Below are 23,520 nucleotides of genomic sequence, written 5' to 3'. Positions count from 1 at the left end.
CCTTTGATTCCTGTGCATCGATCAAGTAATAGGCATCATTGTGTAGAGCCTTGCTCACAACGAAAGGTCCTTCCCCCGGAGGTGAGAGTTTGTGGCGCCCCTCAGTGCGCTGCACTAAGCGTAGCACCAGGTCCCCTTCCCGGAACACTCTCGGTTTAACCCTCCGGCTATGATAGCGTCTGAGGTTCTGCTGGTATATGGCTGTTCTTGCCAAAGCCAGCTCTCTTGCTTCTTCTAGCAAGTCCACATCATTTTCTCGGGCCTCTTTTACCTCTTCTTCGGTATAGAGTTGAACCCTTGGTGAATCATGTATGATATCGGTTGGTATCACGGCTTCTGCCCCATAAACCATGAAGAACGGAGTGTATCCGTAGATCGGTTCAGAGTCGTTCTTATGCTCCACAAAGATCGATGGTAGCTCATCAAGCCAACATCCCGGTGTCTTTTCAAGTGGTTCAATGAGCCTTGGTTTGATACCGGAAAGCACCAAAGCATTGGTTCTTTCCACTTGGCCATTGCCTTGCGGGTGCGCGACTGAGCACAAATCCAGCCGGATATTGTTATCCTCACAAAATCTTTTGAACTCACCTTGAGCAAAGTTTGAGCCATTATCAGTGATAATGCTATGCGGGTATCCATACCGCAAGATAACATCTTTTAAGAATTTCACCGCCGTGTGCACATCACATTTTGCGATAGGCTTCACCTCAAGCCACTTAGTGAACTTATCCACCATTACTAGGATGTGGGTCATGCTTCCCCTCGCAGTTTTGAATGGGCCAACCATGTCAAGGCACCAAACAGCGAACGGCCAAGTTAACGGTAAAGTTTTTAAACCGGATGTTGGGGTATGGTTTTGCTTGGCATACCTCTGGCACCCGTTGCATTTCCGTACCAAATCCTCAGCACTTTCTAGTGCAGTGGGCCAGTAGAATCCGTGCCGGAACACCTTTGCCACCAGCGCCCTTGATGAGGCATGATGCCCACATTCCCCTTGGTGAATTTCCACCAGCATCTCTTTTCCCTCTTCCGGTTCCACACATCTTTGGAGGACACCGGTAACACTTCTTTTGTACACCTCTCCGTTGATGATGGTATAAGCCTTGGACCTCCTCTAGATCCTTCTTGACTCATTTTCGTCAACCGGCAGGGTGCCGTTGATCAGGAATTCCTTAATAGGTTCAACCCAGGTTGGTGCTTCTCGAACCAGAAACACCGGTACGTCCACTTCCATACTGTCCACCAGCATAGCTTTTTCCGGCTTGGATCCGGCAGTCCCCGGGTTTACCGGAACAGTCCCCGGGTTTCCCTCATCAATGTCCATTGGCACAACGTGCGACTCCGGTACAAAGATTGACTCAGATTCCGGACTTGGTTTGATCGATGGCGCCCTTAGGTGTGCCAAAGCTATTCCGGGAGGAATTTCCTGCCTGGAGGAGCCCAACTTAGAAAGCGTATCCGCGGCTTCATTTTCCGCCCGCGGCACATGATGAAACTCACATCCCTCGAAGAATCCGGCAATCTTTTGCACATGAAACCGGTATGAGGCCATGTTGGCATCTTTTGCGTCCCAATCTCCGGAACATTGTTGCACCACAAGATCTGAGTCACCGTAGCAAATGATCCGGTGTGCACCGATTTCTTTTGCGACCTTGAGCCCATGAATTAGAGCCTCATACTCAGCGACATTGTTTGATGCCCTGAAATGCACCTGCAGAACATACCGGAGGTGATCTCCCTTAGGTGAAGTAAGAACTACACCGGCACCTAGACCATCTTTGAGCTTGGATCCATCAAAGTGCATCTTCTAGTATTCTATTTTGTGTTCCGGCGGTTTGTATTGCATTTCCGCCCAATCGACCAGAAAATCAGCCAAGGCTTGTGATTTTATAGCATCTCTTCTCTCGTATACCGGTACATACGGCGATAGCTGAATTGCCCATTTGGCAATCCTGCCGCTAGCATCTTTGTTGCACATGATATCTGAAATGGGTGCCTCGCTCACCACCTTCATGGGGTGCTCTTCAAAGTAGTGCTTGAGTTTTGTGGCGGCCATGAACACGCCATAGGTCATTTTTTGGAAGTGGGGGTAGTTTTGTTTTGAGAGGGAGAGCACCTCGCTCAGGTAGTATACCGGCCTTTGCATGGTTTTTCCTTCCTCTTCTCTTTCTACCACAACCACAACACTTACGACCCGGTTTGTTGCTGCTATGTACAACAGCATGGGTTCCCTTTGCAAAGGCGAAGCCAATACCGGTGCAGTTGCTAGCATTTTCTTTAGTTCTTTGAACGCAGCGTCTGCCTGCGGCGTCCAAACGAAGGTATCGGATTTTTTCATCAGAGCATATAGCGGCAAAGCCTTTTCGCCAAACCGGCTTAACGATGCCAAGCTTCCGGTAAACTTCTGCACATCTTTGAGATCTTGCGGTATGGTCATTCTTTCAATGGCCCGGATTTTTACCGGATTAACCTCTATTCCGCGGCTTGACACGAGAAAACCGAGCAGTTTGCCGGCAGGAACACCGAAAGTGCATTTTGCCGGATTGAGTTTCATCCGGAACCTTCTCAGGTTGTCAAGCGTTTCCCTCAGATCATTGATCAGAGAATCTTTTAGTTTCGTTTTTATCACGACATCGTCAACATAGACTTGCACATTTTTTCCAATTTGATCAAACAAACATTTTTGCATACAGCGCTGGTACGTTGCACCAGCGTTGCGCAAACCGAAAGGCATAGTGACATAGCAATAAGCCCCGTGCGGGGTAATGAACGCAGTTTTTATTTGATCTTCCTTTTTCAGGGGAATCTGGTGGAAACCGGAATAAGCATCTAGGAAAGACAACAGCTCACAGCCAGTAGAATAGATCACTTGATCAATCCGGGGTAAAGGGAAAGGATCTTTCGGGCAAGCCTTGTTCAAGTTGGTGTAGTCGATGCACATGCGCCACACCTTTGGAGCTTTTGGGTCTTCCTCTTTTTTCTTCTCGACCAGCACCGGATTAGCTAGCCACTCGGTGTGCAGTACCTCCACGATGAAACCGGCAACCAGTAACTTTGTTACCTCTTCCCCAATGATTTTCCTCCTGTCTTCGGCGAACCGGCGTAAAGGTTGCCGTACCGGCTTTGCATCCTTCCGGACATTTAGAGAGTGCTCAGCCAACTCCCTCGGAACACCTACCAAATCATCAGTAGACCAGGCAAAGATATTCTGATTCTCACGGAGGAAGTTGACGAGCGCGCTTTCCTATGCCTCACCTAGGCCAGCACCGATACGGACGGTACGCTCAGGGTATGCCGGGTCCAGCACGATGTCTTTTGTCTCCTTGGTTGGCTTAAATGCCGGTGTGCCCAAGTTACCACTCATTGCCGCTAAGCTCAATTGTGAAGACTGAGCCAGCGCAACTGCAGTTTGCATCCTTCTTTTTTCTTCTGCAATCACCAGCGATTCTGCCAGATTCGATCCGGCGGAAGCGGTTTCCAGCGAGATCTTGTAGTTTCCCACCATAGTCAAGGGTCCACGAGGTGCCAGCATCTTCATCTTGAGATACGCCGTATGAGTTGAGGCCATGAACGCAGCCAATGCCGGTCTCCCCAGCAGTGCATTGTAGGGACTGTCTAGGTCCACCACCTCGAACAGAAGGTTTTCGACCCGGCAATTATCACGTCCTCCAAACGATACATCCACCCGGACTTTTCCCATGGGTGAACAGGACAATCCCGGAATGATTCCGTGGAATGTTGTGTGAGTTGGCTGAAGCATGTTTTCTGTTATCCCAAGCGTTTGCATGGTGTGCCGGTACATGATATTTACGCTGCTCCCATTGTCTATCAGCACTTTGCTGAACTTGACACGAGTCGTTGGCCCATGCATGATTGGGTCCACAACGAGAGCGTAGCCACCCGGATTTGGCATTATCTTAGGGTGATCCTTAAATGACCAGGTAATTTACTGATCTGACCACAGCATGTACTTTGGAACTGCCGGCATCACCGCGTTCACTTCCATGGAACGGCGATGCATGCTTTGCTTGTCTGTTGGCTCGATGCGAACACAACGCAGCACATATCCGGGTCCTGGTAAACATTCCGGCCTAAAGGTGCCGGTGGTGGTGCTTGGTTAAAACCTTGTGCCACCTGGTGAATTTGTTGCGGCTGCTGCCGGTTTGGCTGAGGCTGTACCGGTAGAGCATTTGCTTCGGTAAGCGGAGGTGGTGGTGGTAGTCTTCCGGTACCCTGGTCCTTTGCATCTTTCATCATGCCTCTCTCCATCAATCTTTTTGTCCAAGTACAATCTTTTGTCAAATGATTAGCAGGACTTGCAGGATTCGGTGTGTGCCACCGGCACGGCTGATCCATAGCGGATTCCATGGTGTACCTTTCGTCATTTTGCCACGGCTTCTTTTCAACCCACTGTTTTTTAGGACCCGCCCATGGCTGCGATCCGGTTTTTTGCCTCTGGCTTCCGCCGGCGCCGGAATTATCCTGCACCGCGGCTACTTGCTGCGGACCATACCTCCGATCCGGAAAATCTTCCCTTCTTTTGTTGTGCCGGTTGTCCCGGTATTGATCTTGGCGCGGTTGGCTTGTTTGCGCCGGTTCGGCTTGAACCGCCGGTTGCATTGGGTCTCCCAATGCGTAGCTATCTGCCACACGTATCATTTCTGCCAAAGTTGCCGGCATGTTCCTCTGCAGCTTTTGCCACAGCGGTGAACCTCTTCTGCACCCATTGCAAAACCAAGCAATGGCCTGTGCCTCGATCACTCCTTCACAGGAGTTCCTTGTGGAGTTCCACCGGGTCAGGTAATCCCGGTCTGTTTCATTTGAGCGCTGCACGCACAAGGCGAGCTGCTGTGGCCTGTTTGGCCTCCGGTATGTACTGCTGAAGTTGCTTACGAAAGCTTCCTCAAAATCCAACCAGCCATTTATGCTTCCTGCCGGCAAGTTGTTAAGCCAAATGCGTGCCGGTCCTACCAGGAAGGATGGTACGATTCTCACGGCCCAGCGCCGGTTTCCTCCACCTCTTACGGTTCCACCGCCGCCAGCAACATATACCGCGGTTACGTAATCCACGAGCCAGTCTTCCGGCTTAGTGGTGCCATCATATGTTTTTGTGTCACGGGGCAACTGGAAGTTGCGAACCGGTGGTTCCTCTTTCATGATCCGTGGACCAAAGCATTTTGGGCCCGGAGGACCTTCTGCCTCGATCATCTCAGACAAATACACCCTGTCCAGCCTGTGCCTCGCATCCCGGTCTGGCAGGCATCTTTCTCCTACGCGTAGCCCCAGAGGGTTCCGGTAGGCTGCGATTCTTTCAGTTCCGGAATCGGCTTCATCGTAACGTTCCGGTACCGCGGCTCTTGCCTGTCGGTACCTTGGTGGAGGCATTTCCTCGTCATCATAAGCTGCTCTTGCTGCTCGATAATTTTGCCCGGTTTCATCTCTACCGGCATAATCATTTCCGGCATAGCCATTTCCGGCATAGCCACGAACTGCCCCTTGGCTTTTTCTACCGGCCTCGTGTTGCCCGGCTTGTTGTTTTCCGGCAAGTACCGGATCATACACAGTCATTTGCTGTGCATTCACATCTTTTTCTCTTTTTCTGTCCGGATGGGGGGACGATGCCTGCCCATGGGACTTGCTTCCGGCATTTTTTGCCGAACGCACAGATCTTGATGCCGCAGCTTTGTTCATTTTACCAAGCTGCTCAGCATTTTGTTCCTGTATCATGTCAAGCAACTCCCTAACACGATCCTGCTGTTTTGCTAAAGCATCTCCGGTAAGCGAGTCACACAGCTCTACAGCAGCCCTAGCAGCTTTTATAGTTTTATCCGGACTGCTGTACTTAGGTTTTTCTATGATGCTCAAAGATGCAGAGGCACTTTTACCGGTAAGAATCTCCTTACGCAGATCCTGATCTAGATTGCGAGCTCTAAGCCGGTTTTCCGGTACTCTAGCAGGCTGAGCGCTAACAGAAGCAAAGCCATGGGCAGCGTTATACTCACGTAGGGTTAGGTTCAGCTCGCGCTGCGCCCGGATGATGTCCGCGCCCCCGGAGAGCAGCTTCTGTCTTTGCGCCTCCAGCTCCGCCTGAGCCGCTACCGGATCGATGTTCTGCGCGATGGGCGTCGCCAGCACGCTCATGGCCGCTTGGAGAGGAGTCTCCGGTGGCGCTGCAGATGCACCCGCGACCTCCTGGTCACGCTCGGTCGGTGGCTTGGCCGTGTGCGTAGACCTTGTCTGTCCAGCGCCTTCCGCCGCAGTTTCCTTGCCAGCGTCAGCCGCAGCAACGACCAGCACCTCCACGCTGCCGGTGGCGTGGCCGCTGCGAACTGCAGACCTTGGCGGGTCCGGAGCCACCAGCACCGGCGAGAGGCACTGGCGCTCGGGGACGGTACCGTAGTAGACGCGGAGGCTACCGAACTCGATGACGCGCCCGTTTCTGGGGAACTTATCGCCGTTGGCGAAGCAGCCAGTGTTGTCGTTGATGAAGTCCATGGCGAGGACGCGGTTGACGAGCGCTGTGACGACACGCTCGCCGGAGATGGTGAGGAGGCCCGCCCGAATATGAACTCCAGCAAGCGCAGCTGCTGGCCCCACGGTGGGCGCCAACTGTCGTCGTGGTGAACAGACAAATGCCATGGGTGTAACATCCCAAGAGTAATACATAGACCCTTTTTACCTTTCTTGTTTTTGTTATCATCTCATCATATTGCACTCATGCATATTATCACCTTTGGCTTTTATTAAATTGCTTTTGGTTTGGTTTTCTTTATGTTTGCTTTTGTTCTTCCTTCTTCTCCTCTCTTGGTTCACCACACTCTTGTGATGTTCCAAGAAAGGCACCCTTTTCCTTCTCCCTCCTTTAACCCTAATACCCAAAGGTCATGCCAAAATTTTCAATTATTTGGTGGCCTCTTTTAAATCTCTCCTACCCCTTCTATTTTTTTTTTTGCTTTACCAACTAGATTTGAGTTGGAGATACTCCATATCAGATGGTTGGTTTATTATTAAGGTTTTGCCAAATTATGTTGCACATAAAATGTTGAGTTCTACTTTCAACATCTATGCCTCCCTCTCTTTTCTTATTTTCTTTTCTCAAGCAACCATGTATGGTCTATATAACTTGAGCCATCTCATATTCTTTCTATTCCAAATTTTCAAATACCCTCTTCTAAAAAAATTTCAGAATTAAAAACAGAAAAAGAAAATAGAAAAAGAAAACCTAGTTTCTAAACCTAACCCAACCTAGTCTAACTAAACCTATCTAAACCCTAACCTATCTAACCCATCTCTCTCTCTCTTTCTCACCGGCCAGCCCAACTCCACACCCTCACCAAGCCATCTTTCCTCCACCTAGCCCAAGTGTTGGCCCATCTCCTCTTACACCAAAAATAGCCATGCACCCCTCTCTTTTCTTCTTTACACGTGCACACATTGCACCATATCTGGTAATGGAGCAAGCTCCACCTCCACGTCGCTCTGCCCTCTCATCCACCGGCCCTCCTCCTTTCCTCTTAAGGCCAGCACCAACTGGCTAACCCCAGCCAGAAACCCTACCTCTCTTCCTCCTCCAAGCTGAGAAGCCGCCGCCACTTCTCCCTGGACAAAACCACCGCAGCACACCGCCGGCCACCACCGCCGCCATGAGTACCATGACCCCTCTCGCTGGTACCTGAGCACGGGACACATCCCAGTCATCCCCTCCTCGACCTGCATCTCCTCCTCGGAGCTCCAAGGACGGCAGAGCCAGTACAAGGACGCGAGCTTCTTCCTGTCCAACATCAGCCCGGCCGTCTCCTTCGTCTACGCCGGCCAGCACCTCCTCCGCCTCCCTCTCTCGACACCAAGCAAACCTCGGTGAGCACCCCACCTTCCTCTCTTTCCCCTGCATGCCACAGCATCATCGGATCGAGGCAGAAACGAGAGGAAGGAAACGAGATCGAGGAAGATTGTTGAAACCGAAAACGAAATATGAGACACCCAGTTTTCGTTTTTCTCACAGCACACCGTCTTTCGACGCATATCCCCGTCGACACACGCCACGCTAGCTTGCGTTCTTCACACCGTTGGAAAGCTGAGACGAAGGGCTACAACTTTCGTTTTGGAATCACTCAATTTCATCGTCTGTAGACGACGCCATCTTCGAGCAAAGTCATGTCCAAAATCTGATTCAGTTTTCGCTGTTACACTCACATGTCGCTGATCTGTTTTCCGGCGAGCATCACCGCCACTCCAGTGCACCAATCTGAACCATTCCAGTTCCATTCAAATCTTGGCATGTTCTTCTTGCTCAACTACATCATAGCCTTGCATAGATCTGCCCAGATCTCTCGCTGTCGCCGCTTTAAAAACCGTGCAGAAATGCATCTACAGGAATCGCTACTGTCAACAATTTCAGTTTCAGTGTCACAAATTCAGTTAACCCTCACTGATACCTCACCTTGCCTGAAGGTTGAGGGATTCTCAAATCCCTTCACATAGCCCACTGGCTACACCCCTGCTCTCACCCCGAGCCGGCCAGGGTTCGATTCCCGCCGGCGACGCTTAAGCCCACCTTTTTGCTCCTTGACGTGTGGCATCCTACGTGACGTCTGGGACCCCCCGTCATCGACCTGGGCAAGTTTCACTTCAGTATAAAATGTCCCAAGCTGATTTCATTTTCTGAAAATACCCCCTGGCTATAATTCAAATCTTTTATAAATGTATTTATACAACTCTAAATTTTACAAACTTGATATCCTTTTTGATCAGAAAAACATGATCTATTCAAATATAAACTTTGTTCCAACTTTTGAGTAAATAAAATTTGACCACTTTTCAAATTGGAGTTTAATTGATAATTTTGCATAATTTATAACCTTAAGTCCACTTGTCCAAATTCAACAAATATTATATCAAAATGCATTAGAAAAGTAAGAGGAATTCAAATATTAACTTGTCATGCATCCTTGGCATCATCCCTGAATTGTCCAATTAAAACTTGCAAACTCGAAATAAAACAATATGTGAGGGAGTTCATCATTTCATGTGAATTGTGAGCCCCCCATTTAATTTTGACTTGCACAACTCATCTTGCCATGTCATCATGCATCATATTGCGCATTGCATCTACTTGTATTGATTTGTGCCTTTACTTCTCTTGTATGTGCTATTTGGTTCTTCTCGAGTAGACGCCGACGCAGAGCAGTTCGAGCAGGAGTACGAGCACCCCCAGGAGGATCGTGCCGGTGCTTCTACCTCTGAGCTGACAGGCGAGCCCACCCCTTCACCTATTTTACATTTTCATGCTCTCTTGATCTATTGCTATCCCTATGTTGCGATTCTGTTGTGTCACGTGTCCTATCCACCTGTTACCTATATATCCGAGTTACACCTCCTCGCCCTACCTATTGTTTGTTGTTTGCCAGCTTTGCGAGTCGTAGGCGAGTTTAGGGTTTCTGTTGATATCTCGACATGTTCGGGATATCTTGTTGGGTTGTTGACACATACACTACCTTTTCGAAAATGAAGTTGATAAATTTTGCTACAATTAAAATTGATATGGGATAATATTATTGCAGAGGCATCGGTGAGCCCCTTTGCGAAAGCATCGGATTTTTGTCTCGCTTGTGTCCCCTAGGACCCGAGTTCTTGTTACCTGTTCTAAGACTGAGCGCGCTAACCACTCGTGGGAGATTTTATCGGGATCCCCCATCACCCATTACCTTTTCTCAAGTCTGTTGAAAAGGGGGCCACAACCTTGGTTTTATTTGGCGCATGCATGTTTATATTCTGTTGCCTTCGGGTGTTTACTTCCTGTTGCCTTCGGGTGTTTTTATTCTGTACTGCACTGCATAATTGCTAGACGACTTATCTAGTGCTTGGCCGTTAGTGCCCGCCTAGACGCCTACGCAACCTCTGGGTCCGTCTCGGAGTACGGCCGAACTTCGTCACGGGTAACTTAGTTGGGTGGCCCCCCTAGGCATTCTTGCAGATCTGGGAACGGTCTTGTTGTGAGACTCCGCACTTGACTATGCGGGTTCGAGCATGCGTGTATGGTAACATTGGTGCACCCCTGCAGGGTTAAATCTTTTCGGAAAGCCGTGTCCGCGGTTATGGACGACTTGGAGCTGTTTAACTCGATCATAGAACAACTTACACCTAACCTTGTCGCTAATAACTTGTTAATTACTTGCATAGTAAGTTAGCCCTATTATAATGGAATGGATATAAAATTGTCAACTGTGTGAGTGCCTTGCTAGTACCTCTTGGCTAAGGGGGATCGCATTGGCTGGGTTATGACTGCAGAGTATAGAACTGTTAGATTATGCGCTCTCTCACCTTCTCTAGTAGACGAATGTTGTAGTATGTCTCTATTGGATAGTGCTTTGCTGCCGCTAAACCCCACATATAGCCGGGCGAAGTTTATACCGCCCCCCAGCAAGCATAGCTGGTCTTGTCTCGCAAGTACGTGCCACTTGGTACTTACCCTCGTTTTTCTCTCTCTTTTCCGGAACCCGCTTTTCGACAAACAGGTACGACAGATGATGAGCAGTACGCAGGTGGCTACTTTGTCGAGTTCACGGACGACGACTTCGTTGCGTAGCAGGATCGTTCCTAAGGCAGCAGCCTGTGGCTTGTTGGTTATGGAACCCCCCGCTTGATTATCTTCAGGACTCTTAGTCCAATTTGGATCTTGTCTGTACCCAGACTATTTGCTATTTTTATGTATGATGTACTGTTGGGATATGTATCCCGTTTGTGTGTCATTTGGATCTTGCTCAGTAGAGCGTTGCTATATATGAACTTTATTTCCATCTTTTGTGTCTTACATAGTCTTGTTGTGATATTGAATCTGTATTCTACCCTTGTATCCTGTGCACCGTGCGTGTATGTGTGAAGTGCACAGGAAGGTGAAGCACTCAGGCTTGGAAAGCCTAACGTGAGCCTTTGAGGTGGGTGATGTGTGCATGGGCGTGTCGAGCTGTTGCTTGGCCTACCCATAAGCTTGGGAATGCGAGGCGACCTCACGGTCCCTTGTAGTGACCTCATGCACATAAACCCCTCATACCTGCGCGCTCTGGGTTTTCCTACTCCTGGGGCTTACAGACTTGGTATCAGAGCAGGACTGCCTTTAGGAGCCCTTGCAGCGGACGAAGTTGTGTCTAGAAACTCATATTTTGGTAGCTATATAGGAAAACTTTATGCGCGAGAGTAGGAATTCTGCTTTTATTTCTTACCCCACCCACCCTCCCTCTGGTAAGGAAGTGTAACGGTTTTACTCTGTTCTTACCTGTTTCACCTAGGCTTGGACGTGTTTGTGGGAAACCGTAGTGCCATAGGGAAAAGTGGTTTTTGAAAATGTTCTTGTACTATGGTTGCTTCATTATCATCCGTTGTCAATCTCCACATATAATCTGTTCCTTTGCCATGTTGGTATTTTCATGCTAACATGTCTTCTATCTGTTGTTCTGTTGATATCTTGACCACTTCTTGTTCCGGTGCCTGCTTCCTTTTTCGTTATCATCATGGAGCTACCGTATACCCCATCGCCCTACGCGTTGAGTGGATATGCTAGTGTTTCTATCTTTGTATCCTTGTGTTGGTTCTAGTTGTTCCATCCTTGTATCCGGTTGTATGGATCTCATGTGTATTTGAACCTTGTATGGTGTACCTTGATGAATTCGATGGATCGATGTGTTATCTGGTCTTGAATCCTTGTTTTAAGCTATGTTGTCATATGCTGTTTCATCTGTCGTAATGTTTTCCCTCAACAGGATGGTTAGACCTCCACCACCTCCTCCGCTGGGACCAACCCTGTTGCATATGACTCAGCTGTTGGGTCAGATGCAGCAAACCCAGCACAGCTTTGATCAAGCTCGTCAAGGCTATGGCCGAGTGATGATCCGGGACTTCCTGCAGCTGAACCCGCGATCGTTCGACTCTACTCCTGAACCGCTGGATGCAGATGATTGGGTGCGCGATGTCAACCGCATGCTCAACACAGCAGGAGTCGCCCCAGAAGACAAGGTGCGGTTTGCGACTCACCTACTGACAGGAGGGTCCGCCGCATGGTGGGAGAACTTTCTCGAGATGCGTCCTGCCAATGCGCCTGATGTCACATGGGAAGAGTTCAGGGAAGCTTTCAGAAGTCACCACATTCCTGAAGGGCTCATGGACAGGATGAAGGAGAAATTCCTCAGTCTCGTTCAAGGCAACAAAGATGTGATGGCGTACAGCATCGAGTTCTCCAAGCTAGCTCGCTATGGTGGTGAAGAAGTGTCTACTGATGCCAAGAAGCAGAAGAGGTTCCGTAATGGCCTCAAGCCGGCACTCAAGTACGCGCTCACTCATGTCACGGTGGAAACCTTCGACAAGCTTGTCAACACTGCCATCAAGGAAGAGTCGGGTAGGCTTGCGTTCGAGGATTCGCGCAAGCATACTCGAGAGGTTGGTGCTCCTTCAGCATCAACGCCGCCTCAGAAGCGCAGGTTGTGGGTTCCTTATCCCGCACCACCAAGACAAGCTGCACAAGCTGGATATGCTCCCCGCGCCGCAAATGCTGGGTATGCTCCCCGCCCACCCACCCCACAGCTACAGCAGAGGACCTACCAACCTCCGCCAAGGCCTGCATATGGTGGACCAAGGCCGATGGGTCCACGTGCCGACCCCACGTGCTACAAGTGTGGCCAGGCAGGGCACATCTCCACCTTCTGCCCTCAGAAGCTGCCTCCGCCACCACCTCGCTCTACTCCGGCACAAGCGATGGTTCGTGCACCAGCTCCGGGCCGTGCCTTCAACAACAACAACAGGCAAGGTCCGAGGGCTGCTCGCGTCAACAACCTCAACATCGAGCAGGCTGAACAAGCTACCGATGTCGTGCTTGGTACTTTGCTTGTTAACTCTATCCCTGCAAAAGTTCTGTTTGATACGGGAGCTTCACTTTCCTTTGTGTCGCTTCCGTTCTCTCAAAAGCACGAGTTACCGGTTGAGTACTTGTCCAAATCTTTCACGGTTGTTTCTCCCGGAGGAATGTTGGAAGCGCTAAGAATAAGTCATGGCAACCAAATTCAAATTGGAAACCATATGTTCCTTGCGTCCCTCATCGAGCAAAGATCTTCTGGTATCGATGTCATCCTTGGCATGGATTGGTTGAAGGCCAACAAAGTTGTCATTGATTGCGCCAAGCATTCAGTTTCTCTTCCTACTCCGACAGGAACCTTGACCTATACACCTTCTCAGACACCTTCCGTTCAGCTCTTTGCTTTGAATCCTAGTTCTCTTCCGGAGCTTGAGTCTATACCGGTGGTTTGCGACTTTCCTGATGTTTTTCCTGAAGAACTTCCAGGTATGCCACCTGACAGGGCTGTTGAGTTCGTCATTGAACTAGAGCCTGGAACAGCTCCTATCTCAAAGCGGCCATACAAAATGGGTCCAAATGAGTTGGTTGAACTCAAGAAGCAGCTTGACGAGTTGCAAAAACTCGGTTTCATTCAGCCAAGCACTTCTCCATGGGGATGTCCTACCATCTTCGTCAAGAAAAAGGATAAAACTGATCGATTGGTGGTTGACTACCGCCCTCTCAATGAGAAAACGATCAAGAATACATATCCTCTTCCTCGCATCAATGAGCTCTTTGATCAGCTTGCGGGTGCAACTGTGTTCTCTAAGATGGATTTGAGAAGCGGTTATCACCAAATCAAAATCCGCAAAGAGGATGTACCCAAGACAGCCTTCAAAACTCGTTACGGTCTCTATGAATACACCGTCATGTCCTTTGGCCTCACTAATGCTCCTGCCACTTTCTCTCGTTTGATGAACTACATTTTCATGGAGTACCTCGACAAGTTTGTGGTAGTCTATCTCGATGATATCCTTGTCTACTCCAAGTCCAATGAGGAGCATGAAGAGCATCTTCGCCTCATCCTCATGAAACTTCGTGAACATCGTCTTTATGCCAAGTTCTCTAAATGTGAATTCTGGCTTCCTCAAGTTGTCTATCTTGGCCATGTCATTTCCGGAAAAGGCATTGCTGTCAATCCTGAAACCGTCAAGGCGATCGTTGAATGGCTTCCTCCGAAGAATGTCAAGCAAGTGAGAAGTTTCCTCGGTTTGGCAAGTTACTGCCGCCGCTTCGTTGAGAATTTCTCCAAGATCGCCAAGCCTCTTACCGATCTCCTGAAGAAAGACAAGAAGTTCCTTTGGTCTCCTCAATGTCAAGAAAGCTTTGACCTCCTCAAGCAGAAGCTCACTTCAACACCTGTCCTTGTTCTACCAGATACTTCTAAACCTTTCCAGATATTCTGTGATGCCTCTCTTCATGGACTAGGTGTTGTCCTCATGCAAGAACGTCAAGTTGTGGCGTATGCTTCTCGTCAGTTGAAAAAGCATGAACTCAACTATCCCACACATGATCTTGAGCTTGCAGCTGTGTTACATGCTTTAATAACATGGCGCCAATACTTGTTGGGCAACAAATGTGAGATCTTCACTGACCACAAGAGTCTCAAATACATCTTCACCCAACCTAACTTGAACCTCCGTCAAACGAGATGGATGGAAACCATCAAGGACTTTGATCTGTCTATCAACTACACTCCAGGCAAAGCTAATGTCATGGCTGACGCCCTTAGTCGCAAGTCCTATTGCAACAACCTCATGATTCAAGAAAGTCAACCTGCTCTTTATGAAGAATTCAGGAAATTGAATCTTGAGCTCGTTCCCCAAGGCTACCTTGCAAACTTGGTGATCACGCAGACTCTTGAAGATAAGATCCGAAAAGGACAGTTGCGAGATATTTGCAGCAAGAACATCAAAGAGAATATGCACAAGCCCAAGTACAAGTCCTTCTCTATCGACGATCAAGGAACTCTGTTCTTCCAAGGTCGTTTTGTTGTTCCGAACGATCCAGACCTGAGAAACCTTATTCTCAAAGAAGCTCACGACACTCCTCTTTCTATACATCCTGGAAGCACAAAGATGTATCTCGATATCAAGTCTACCTATTGGTGGACTAGGATGAAAAGAGATGTTGCTCGCTATGTTTCAGAATGTGATGTCTATCGCCGTGTCAAAGCAGAACATCAAAGACCTGCCGGTGTCCTCCAACCCTTGAAGATTCCTGAATGGAAATGGGATAAGATTGAGATGGACTTTGTAACTGGTTTTCCAAAATCTCGAAAAGGCAATGATGCTATCTTCGTGGTGATCGACCGTCTTTCCAAGGTTGCTCACTTCCTTCCTGTCAAAGAGACAATATCTGCTAGTCAGTTGGCTGAGCTCTACACCGCAAAGATCGTCTCTCTTCATGGTGTTCCCTTGGAAATAAGCTCTGATCGCGGAAGTATCTTCACTTCCAGATTTTGGGCTAGCTTTCAGAAAGCTATGGGAACTAATCTGCTCTTCAGCACCGCTTACCATCCGCAAACGAGTGGGCAAGTCGAAAGAGTCAATCAGATTCTCGAGGACATGCTCCGTGCTTGTGTTATCTCCTTCGGCATGAAATGGGAAGAATGCCTTCCATTCGCTGAGTTCTCTTACAACAACAGCTATCAAGCCAGTTTGGGCATGGCACCTTTCGAAGCTCTCTATGGTCGCAAATGCAGAACACCTCTAAACTGGTCTGAAACCGGTGAAAGGCAAATCTTTGGCCCCGATGTCATCAACGAGGCTGAAGAAAAGGTGCGAATCATTCGTGACAATCTGAAGATAGCACAATCTCGGCATAAAAGCTATTATGACAGCAAGCACCGTGATATGATCTATCAGCCTGGAGATCAAGCTTACCTCCGTGTTACTCCAATGAGGGGCACTCATCGCTTTGGTATCAAAGGCAAGCTGGCGCCAAGATACATTGGTCCCTTCAAAGTTCTAGCAAAGCGTGGTGAAGTCGCTTACCTCCTTGAACTCCCTGAGAAGCTCTCAAAAGTACACGATGTCTTCCACGTGTCACAGCTCAAGAAGTGCTTCAAAGATCCGGACCGTACAGTTGATCACGAGTCCATTGACCTCCAAGAAGACCTCTCCTACAAAGAGCATCCCGTTCGGATTCTTGATGAAGCTGAACGTCGAACTCGCAACAACTCTGTCAAGTTCCTCAAGGTGCAGTGGTCGCACCATTCCGATAAAGAAGCAACTTGGGAGCGGGAAGATCAACTCCGTTCCGAGTACCCGTCCTTCTTCTCTTCTTCCTGAGAATCTCGGGGCGCGATTCCTTCAAGGGGGGGCGTTTGTAACATCCCAAGAGTAATACATAGACCCTTTTTACCTTTCTTGTTTTTGTTATCATCTCATCATATTGCACTCATGCATATTATCACCTTTGGCTTTTATTAAATTGCTTTTGGTTTGGTTTTCTTTATGTTTGCTTTTGTTCTTCCTTCTTCTCCTCTCTTGGTTCACCACACTCTTGTGATGTTCCAAGAAAGGCACCCTTTTCCTTCTCCCTCCTTTAACCCTAATACCCAAAGGTCATGCCAAAATTTTCAATTATTTGGTGGCCTCTTTTAAATCTCTCCTACCCCTTCTATTTTTTTTTTTTTGCTTTACCAACTAGATTTGAGTTGGAGATACTCCATATCAGATGGTTGGTTTATTATTAAGGTTTTGCCAAATTATGTTGCACATAAAATGTTGAGTTCTACTTTCAACATCTATGCCTCCCTCTCTTTTCTTATTTTCTTTTCTCAAGCAACCATGTATGGTCTATATAACTTGAGCCATCTCATATTCTTTCTATTCCAAATTTTCGAATACCCTCTTCTAAAAAAATTTCAGAATTAAAAACAGAAAAAGAAAATAGAAAAAGAAAACCTAGTTTCTAAACCTAACCCAACCTAGTCTAACTAAACCTATCTAAACCCTAACCTATCTAACCCATCTCTCTCTCTCTTTCTCACCGGCCAGCCCAACTCCACACCCTCACCAAGCCATCTTTCCTCCACCTAGCCCAAGTGTTGGCCCATCTCCTCTTACACCAAAAATAGCCATGCACCCCTCTCTTTTCTTCTTTACACGTGCACACATTGCACCATATCTGGTAATGGAGCAAGCTCCACCTCCACGTCGCTCTGCCCTCTCATCCACCGGCCCTCCTCCTTTCCTCTTAAGGCCAGCACCAACCGGCTAACCCCAGCCAGAAACCCTACCTCTCTTCCTCCTCCAAGCTGAGAAGCCGCCGCCACTTCTCCCTGGACAAAACCACCGCAGCACACCGCCGGCCACCACCGCTGCCATGAGTACCATGACCCCTCTCGCTGGTACCTGAGCATGGGACACATCCCAGTCATCCCCTCCTCGACCTGCATCTCCTCCTCGGAGCTCCAAGGACGGCAGAGCCAGTACAAGGACGCGAGCTTCTTCCTGTCCAACATCAGCCCGGCCGTCTCCTTCGTCTACGCCGGCCAGCACCTCCTCCGCCTCCCTCTCTCGACACCAAGCAAACCTCGGTGAGCACCCCACCTTCCTCTCTTTCCCCTGCATGCCACAGCATCATCGGATCGAGGCAGAAACGAGAGGAAGGAAACGAGATCGAGGAAGATTGTTGAAACCGAAAACGAAATATGAGACACCCAGTTTTCGTTTTTCTCACAGCACACCGTCTTTCGACGCATATCCCCGTCGACACACGCCACGCTAGCTTGCGTTCTTCACACCGTTGGAAAGCTGAGACGAAGGGCTACAACTTTCGTTTTGGAATCACTCAATTTCATCGTCTGTAGACGACGCCATCTTCGAGCAAAGTCATGTCCAAAATCTGATTCAGTTTTCGCTGTTACACTCACATGTCGCTGATCTGTTTTCCGGCGAGCATCACCGCCACTCCAGTGCACCAATCTGAACCATTCCAGTTCCATTCAAATCTTGGCATGTTCTTCTTGCTCAACTACATCATAGCCTTGCATAGATCTGCCCAGATCTCTCGCTGTCGCCGCTTTAAAAACCGTGCAGAAATGCATCTACAGGAATCGCTACTGTCAACAATTTCAGTTTCAGTGTCACAAATTCAGTTAACCCTCACCGATACCTCACCTTGCCTGAAGGTTGAGGGATTCTCAAATCCCTTCACATAGCCCACTGGCTACACCCCTGCTCTCACCCCGAGCCGGCCAGGGTTCGATTCCCGCCGGCGACGCTTAAGCCCACCTTTTTGCTCCTTGACGTGTGGCATCCTACGTGACGTCTGGGACCCCCCGTCATCGACCTGGGCAAGTTTCACTTCAGTATAAAATGTCCCAAGCTGATTTCATTTTCTGAAAATACCCCCTGGCTATAATTCAAATCTTTTATAAATGTATTTATACAACTCTAAATTTTACAAACTTGATATCCTTTTTGATCAGAAAAACATGATCTATTCAAATATAAACTTTGTTCCAACTTTTGAGTAAATAAAATTTGACCACTTTTCAAATTGGAGTTTAATTGATAATTTTGCATAATTTATAACCTTAAGTCCACTTGTCCAAATTCAACAAATATTATATCAAAATGCATTAGAAAAGTAAGAGGAATTCAAATATTAACTTGTCATGCATCCTTGGCATCATCCCTGAATTGTCCAATTAAAACTTGCAAACTCGAAATAAAACAATATGTGAGGGAGTTCATCATTTCATGTGAATTGTGAGCCCCCCATTTAATTTTGACTTGCACAACTCATCTTGCCATGTCATCATGCATCATATTGCGCATTGCATCTACTTGTATTGATTTGTGCCTTTACTTCTCTTGTATGTGCTATTTGGTTCTTCTCGAGTAGACGCCGACGCAAAGCAGTTCGAGCAGGAGTACGAGCACCCCCAGGAGGATCGTGCCGGTGCTTCTACCTCTGAGCTGACAGGCGAGCCCACCCCTTCACCTATTTTACATTTTCATGCTCTCTTGATCTATTGCTATCCCTATGTTGCGATTCTGTTGTGTCACGTGTCCTATCCACCTGTTACCTATATATCCGAGTTACACCTCCTCGCCCTACCTATTGTTTGTTGTTTGCCAGCTTTGCGAGTCGTAGGCGAGTTTAGGGTTTCTGTTGATATCTCGACATGTTCGGGATATCTTGTTGGGTTGTTGACACATACACTACCTTTTCGAAAATGAAGTTGATAAATTTTGCTACAATTAAAATTGATATGGGATAATAATATTGCAGAGGCATCGGTGAGCCCCTTTGCGAAAGCATCGGATTTTTGTCTCGCTTGTGTCCCCTAGGACCCGAGTTCTTGTTACCTGTTCTAAGACTGAGCGCGCTAACCACTCGTGGGAGATTTTATCGGGATCCCCCATCACCCATTACCTTTTCTCAAGTCTGTTGAAAAGGGGGCCACAACCTTGGTTTTATTTGGCGCATGCATGTTTATATTCTGTTGCCTTCGGGTGTTTACTTCCTGTTGCCTTCGGGTGTTTTTATTCTGTACTGCACTGCATAATTGCTAGACGACTTATCTAGTGCTTGGCCGTTAGTGCCCGCCTAGACGCCTACGCAACCTCTGGGTCCGTCTCGGAGTACGGCCGAACTTCGTCACGGGTAACTTAGTTGGGTGGCCCCCCTAGGCATTCTTGCAGATCTGGGAACGGTCTTGTTGTGAGACTCCGCACTTGACTATGCGGGTTCGAGCATGCGTGTATGGTAACATTGGTGCACCCCTGCAGGGTTAAATCTTTTCGGAAAGCCGTGTCCGCGGTTATGGACGACTTGGAGCTGTTTAACTCGATCATAGAACAACTTACACCTAACCTTGTCGCTAATAACTTGTTAATTACTTGCGTAGTAAGTTAGCCCTATTATAATGGAATGGATATAAAATTGTCAACTGTGTGAGTGCCTTGCTAGTACCTCTTGGCTAAGGGGGATCGCATTGGCTGGGTTATGACTGCAGAGTATAGAACTGTTAGATTATGCGCTCTCTCACCTTCTCTAGTAGACGAATGTTGTAGTATGTCTCTATTGGATAGTGCTTTGCTGCCGCTAAACCCCACATATAGCCGGGCGAAGTTTATACCGCCCCCCAGCAAGCATAGCTGGTCTTGTCTCGCAAGTACGTGCCACTTGGTACTTACCCTCGTTTTTCTCTCTCTTTTCCGGAACCCGCTTTTCGACAAACAGGTACGACAGATGATGAGCAGTACGCAGGTGGCTACTTTGTCGAGTTCACGGACGACGACTTCGTTGCGTAGCAGGATCGTTCCTAAGGCAGCAGCCTGTGGCTTGTTGGTTATGGAACCCCCCGCTTGATTATCTTCAGGACTCTTAGTCCAATTTGGATCTTGTCTGTACCCAGACTATTTGCTATTTTTATGTATGATGTACTGTTGGGATATGTATCCCGTTTGTGTGTCATTTGGATCTTGCTCAGTAGAGCGTTGCTATATATGAACTTTATTTCCATCTTTTGTGTCTTACATAGTCTTGTTGTGATATTGAATCTGTATTCTACCCTTGTATCCTGTGCACCGTGCGTGTATGTGTGAAGTGCACAGGAAGGTGAAGCACTCAGGCTTGGAAAGCCTAACGTGAGCCTTTGAGGTGGGTGATGTGTGCATGGGCGTGTCGAGCTGTTGCTTGGCCTACCCATAAGCTTGGGAATGCGAGGCGACCTCACGGTCCCTTGTAGTGACCTCATGCACATAAACCCCTCATACCTGCGCGCTCTGGGTTTTCCTACTCCTGGGGCTTATAATGGGATGGCTTGAGTTGGGGCCGAATGTACGCTTGAGGATTCGGGGGAGGGTTTTTGGTAAGGATGGGAAGGATTCCGGATGCTTTCCTCGAAGAACTTGGCTTTGGCCAGAGGTAGAAGAAGAAGAACGCAAGAACAATATTAGCTCTAGATCTTTTATTCCTTGATCAAAAGAAGTTACAGGCTATCAGCTCTTCGCTATCCATCAACAGGTACCCGCGCAAGGGTGTGCTCCCTCTCCTTATATAGGGGAGAGGGTGGCTTACAGGGGAAGAAACCCTAGGAAACCCTAATGGCATCTTTGACTAGACAAACTACTTTACAAAGCCACTTTGGCTACCGGTGACGCCGGTTTCTTCTTTATACAAGGGCCGATGACGCCGGTATGTCTTTAATCAGGAACGGTGACATCGTCCGGTACCTTTTACGTCATCATCTGCTTTGGCCTCAGGACTTCGTTTAAAGCTGAACTGCTTCGCTCATCCTTGTCCTCTAGCTCTTGAGAGAATCTTTGACCAGCTTGCCGACGTGCTACAGTGAAGCCTGTACCGGTACTCCGGTACCTTCTTAGCAGGTTCCGGTATACCCCTGCTGGGATACCGGTATGATTTACTTTGCGTAGAGGCAACACCTGTTACCCGGAATAATCTTTAAACCAGTACTTTGATGGCCCAAACCATCCGGTTTGGCATGCCTTTGGCATACCGGGAGTCATCCCCCCGACAACAACTACAATGAGTCGTTGCATCAATCGGCTGGATGGCCGATACAAAGGTTTTCATCATCTCACACGTGCATGTCAACAAATATGTGTACTGGTGGAGGAGAAGGTTTTCTCACCCTAGAGATTAGAAGATGACCAAGGTGTTGATCGAGCGAGTGGTATTTAATGCATCATTAATGCAGGACAGAGAGATATTCAATGCTAGTGAGTGGGTGGGGGAGAATTAGATCTAGCTAGCTACTATAGGACATAGTGGGTGGAGAAGTAGATCTAGCTATCTACTAGAGGAGCTAGTGTGTGGAGAAGTAGATTCAGCTAGCCACTAGAGGAGAGAGTGTGTGAGGAAAAGAACAAGAGGGGAGAGAGGACAAATAAAGTGAGGAGGAAGAACAAGCAGATAGGGGTCATATGTGAATAGTGATCTACAAATATATTAGTGACGCGACACTGATGTGTCTTATACTAGTGGCACGTCACCACAATGACTCGCCACTAATAACACACTATATAAGCACGGGCGTGCGCCGCCGACACTCTCCTAGCTGCTATATCCCGGCTGTTTTCTTAGTTAGCTCACCGGAATTTGCCCCATGGGCTGCACCTCTTCCCCGCACATGTTGGCCCGCATGCTGCCCCTCTTCGACGGGCTGGAGTGGGGAAACTGCTCTCCGGCACCGCCGGCGGGCCGTGAATGTGCGTCGGCCTCTCGGCATGACCCCGGTGATGAGGTGTCGGCCGCACCGGGCATCCACCCATCTCTGGGGTCATGCCATGAGGTCATCGCACGAACAACGTGGCTCACCGGCAGGCAACGGCCGACAGTTAACACTATTTTTTAAATCTAAAATATTATATCAGTGGCGTTCCATTCTGTCACCATGTCACTAATATAGATAATACTCGTGGCGTGTAAGCAAGGGTACACGCCACTAGTACGATGCCACTTATTAGTGGCTTGTGCGCCCAACTGCATCGCTACAAGTAATGTAACTACTAGTGGCTTTCCAGACAAGACATACACCACTAGTTAGTAGGTCCCAGAAGCAGGTCCGGCTTATGGTACTAGTGGAGTGCCTGGAATAGAACCACATCACTAGTAGTACTTATACTAGTGGCGTGCTTTTGAGAGCCCACACCACTACAATATTGTGCCGGTTCCGACTACTGGGTCCCACTCAATATTGGTGTGCTTCTCCACCGACACACCACCAGTAGTAACCTAGTAGTGGCGTGGCCATATCCTGGCACGCCACTGGTAGTTTCCCGAAATAACAGTTGTTTCGCGCCTTTGTGGTTCACCACTAATAATGGTCACCTATAATCATTGATGCACTAGTGTGGTGTTAGCAAGGTATTTGAATTTTCTGATAGAGAGTTTTTTTGCCTGAGATTCCTCTATCATTATTATTACCGATATGGTGGCCGTTACCACTTTATGTGCTTGACCATATTTTGAATACATAGATATTTTTGCTATCCTAGTTTCTTCAATGTTTACTAATTCCTTGGGTGTTAGGACACATTTTAGGGGCAATATTTGTCATCGAGATTGTTTCAAGCCTTTTTATTTTTTTATTCATCAGTGTTCATCCATGTTTTGGATGTTCTAGGGCTTTTTTTTTTGTTAAAGATATTTCTTTTGTTGGGATAACATTTTTTTGGGTTTTTATCAACTGTGTGTTAGACCACATTTTTTGAGGAATCATGCATTTTTAGCCTGAGTTTTGTAGGATGTCAATTCAATAATTTTTATTGGTTCAGTAGGTGTGAGTGTTACTTTTGTCCTCGACAATATTTTAGATGAAGATATTGTTTTGGTTGGGCCTCGTTCTCAGATTTTACAACTTATGTTTTTATAGAAATTTTGAAAGTTAGCGCACGTTCTTGGATGCCTAAGCATATTTTTTTGTCAATTTTTTTTTGTTCGGGGTCATTTACATTTCCATGGGTCTTAGCACAAGTTTTTGTTTTTTAACGATACCAATGGTGTTATTGGTATTCTTTTTTGTGGTCGTGTATTTTTCTGCCAAAAAGACTTTTTCTATTGGGAGGTCAGCTCATAATATTTCTTCACTCCCTGGGTGTCAAGCCACATTTTTAGGTCCCTAGACCTTTTCCACAAAAACATATTTTTTCTGA

The 23,520-nt window shown here is 47.8% G+C and overlaps 2 long non-coding RNA genes across 2 annotated transcripts; both read left to right on the top strand.

The window, feature by feature from the left end:
• The first annotated feature begins 7,542 nt into the window (after positions 1–7,542).
• On the top strand, positions 7,543–10,810 carry LOC127321484 (uncharacterized). Its single transcript, XR_011753960.1, has 3 exons — positions 7,543–7,857; positions 9,171–9,251; positions 10,515–10,810. It is a non-coding gene; the product is annotated as an uncharacterized lncRNA (long non-coding RNA).
• A 7,928-nt stretch (positions 10,811–18,738) lies between these two features.
• LOC127321478 (uncharacterized) lies at positions 18,739–20,379 on the top strand. Its single transcript, XR_011753959.1, has 2 exons — positions 18,739–18,820; positions 20,084–20,379. It is a non-coding gene; the product is annotated as an uncharacterized lncRNA (long non-coding RNA).
• Positions 20,380–23,520: the final 3,141 nt, after the last annotated feature.

Source organism: Lolium perenne, chromosome 3 (genome assembly GCF_019359855.2).
Source record: "Lolium perenne isolate Kyuss_39 chromosome 3, Kyuss_2.0, whole genome shotgun sequence".
NCBI classification, from domain to species: Eukaryota; Viridiplantae; Streptophyta; class Magnoliopsida; order Poales; family Poaceae; genus Lolium; species Lolium perenne.
The sequence above is the reverse complement of the archived record's forward strand: the minus strand, read 5'-3'. Positions and strand labels throughout refer to the sequence as shown.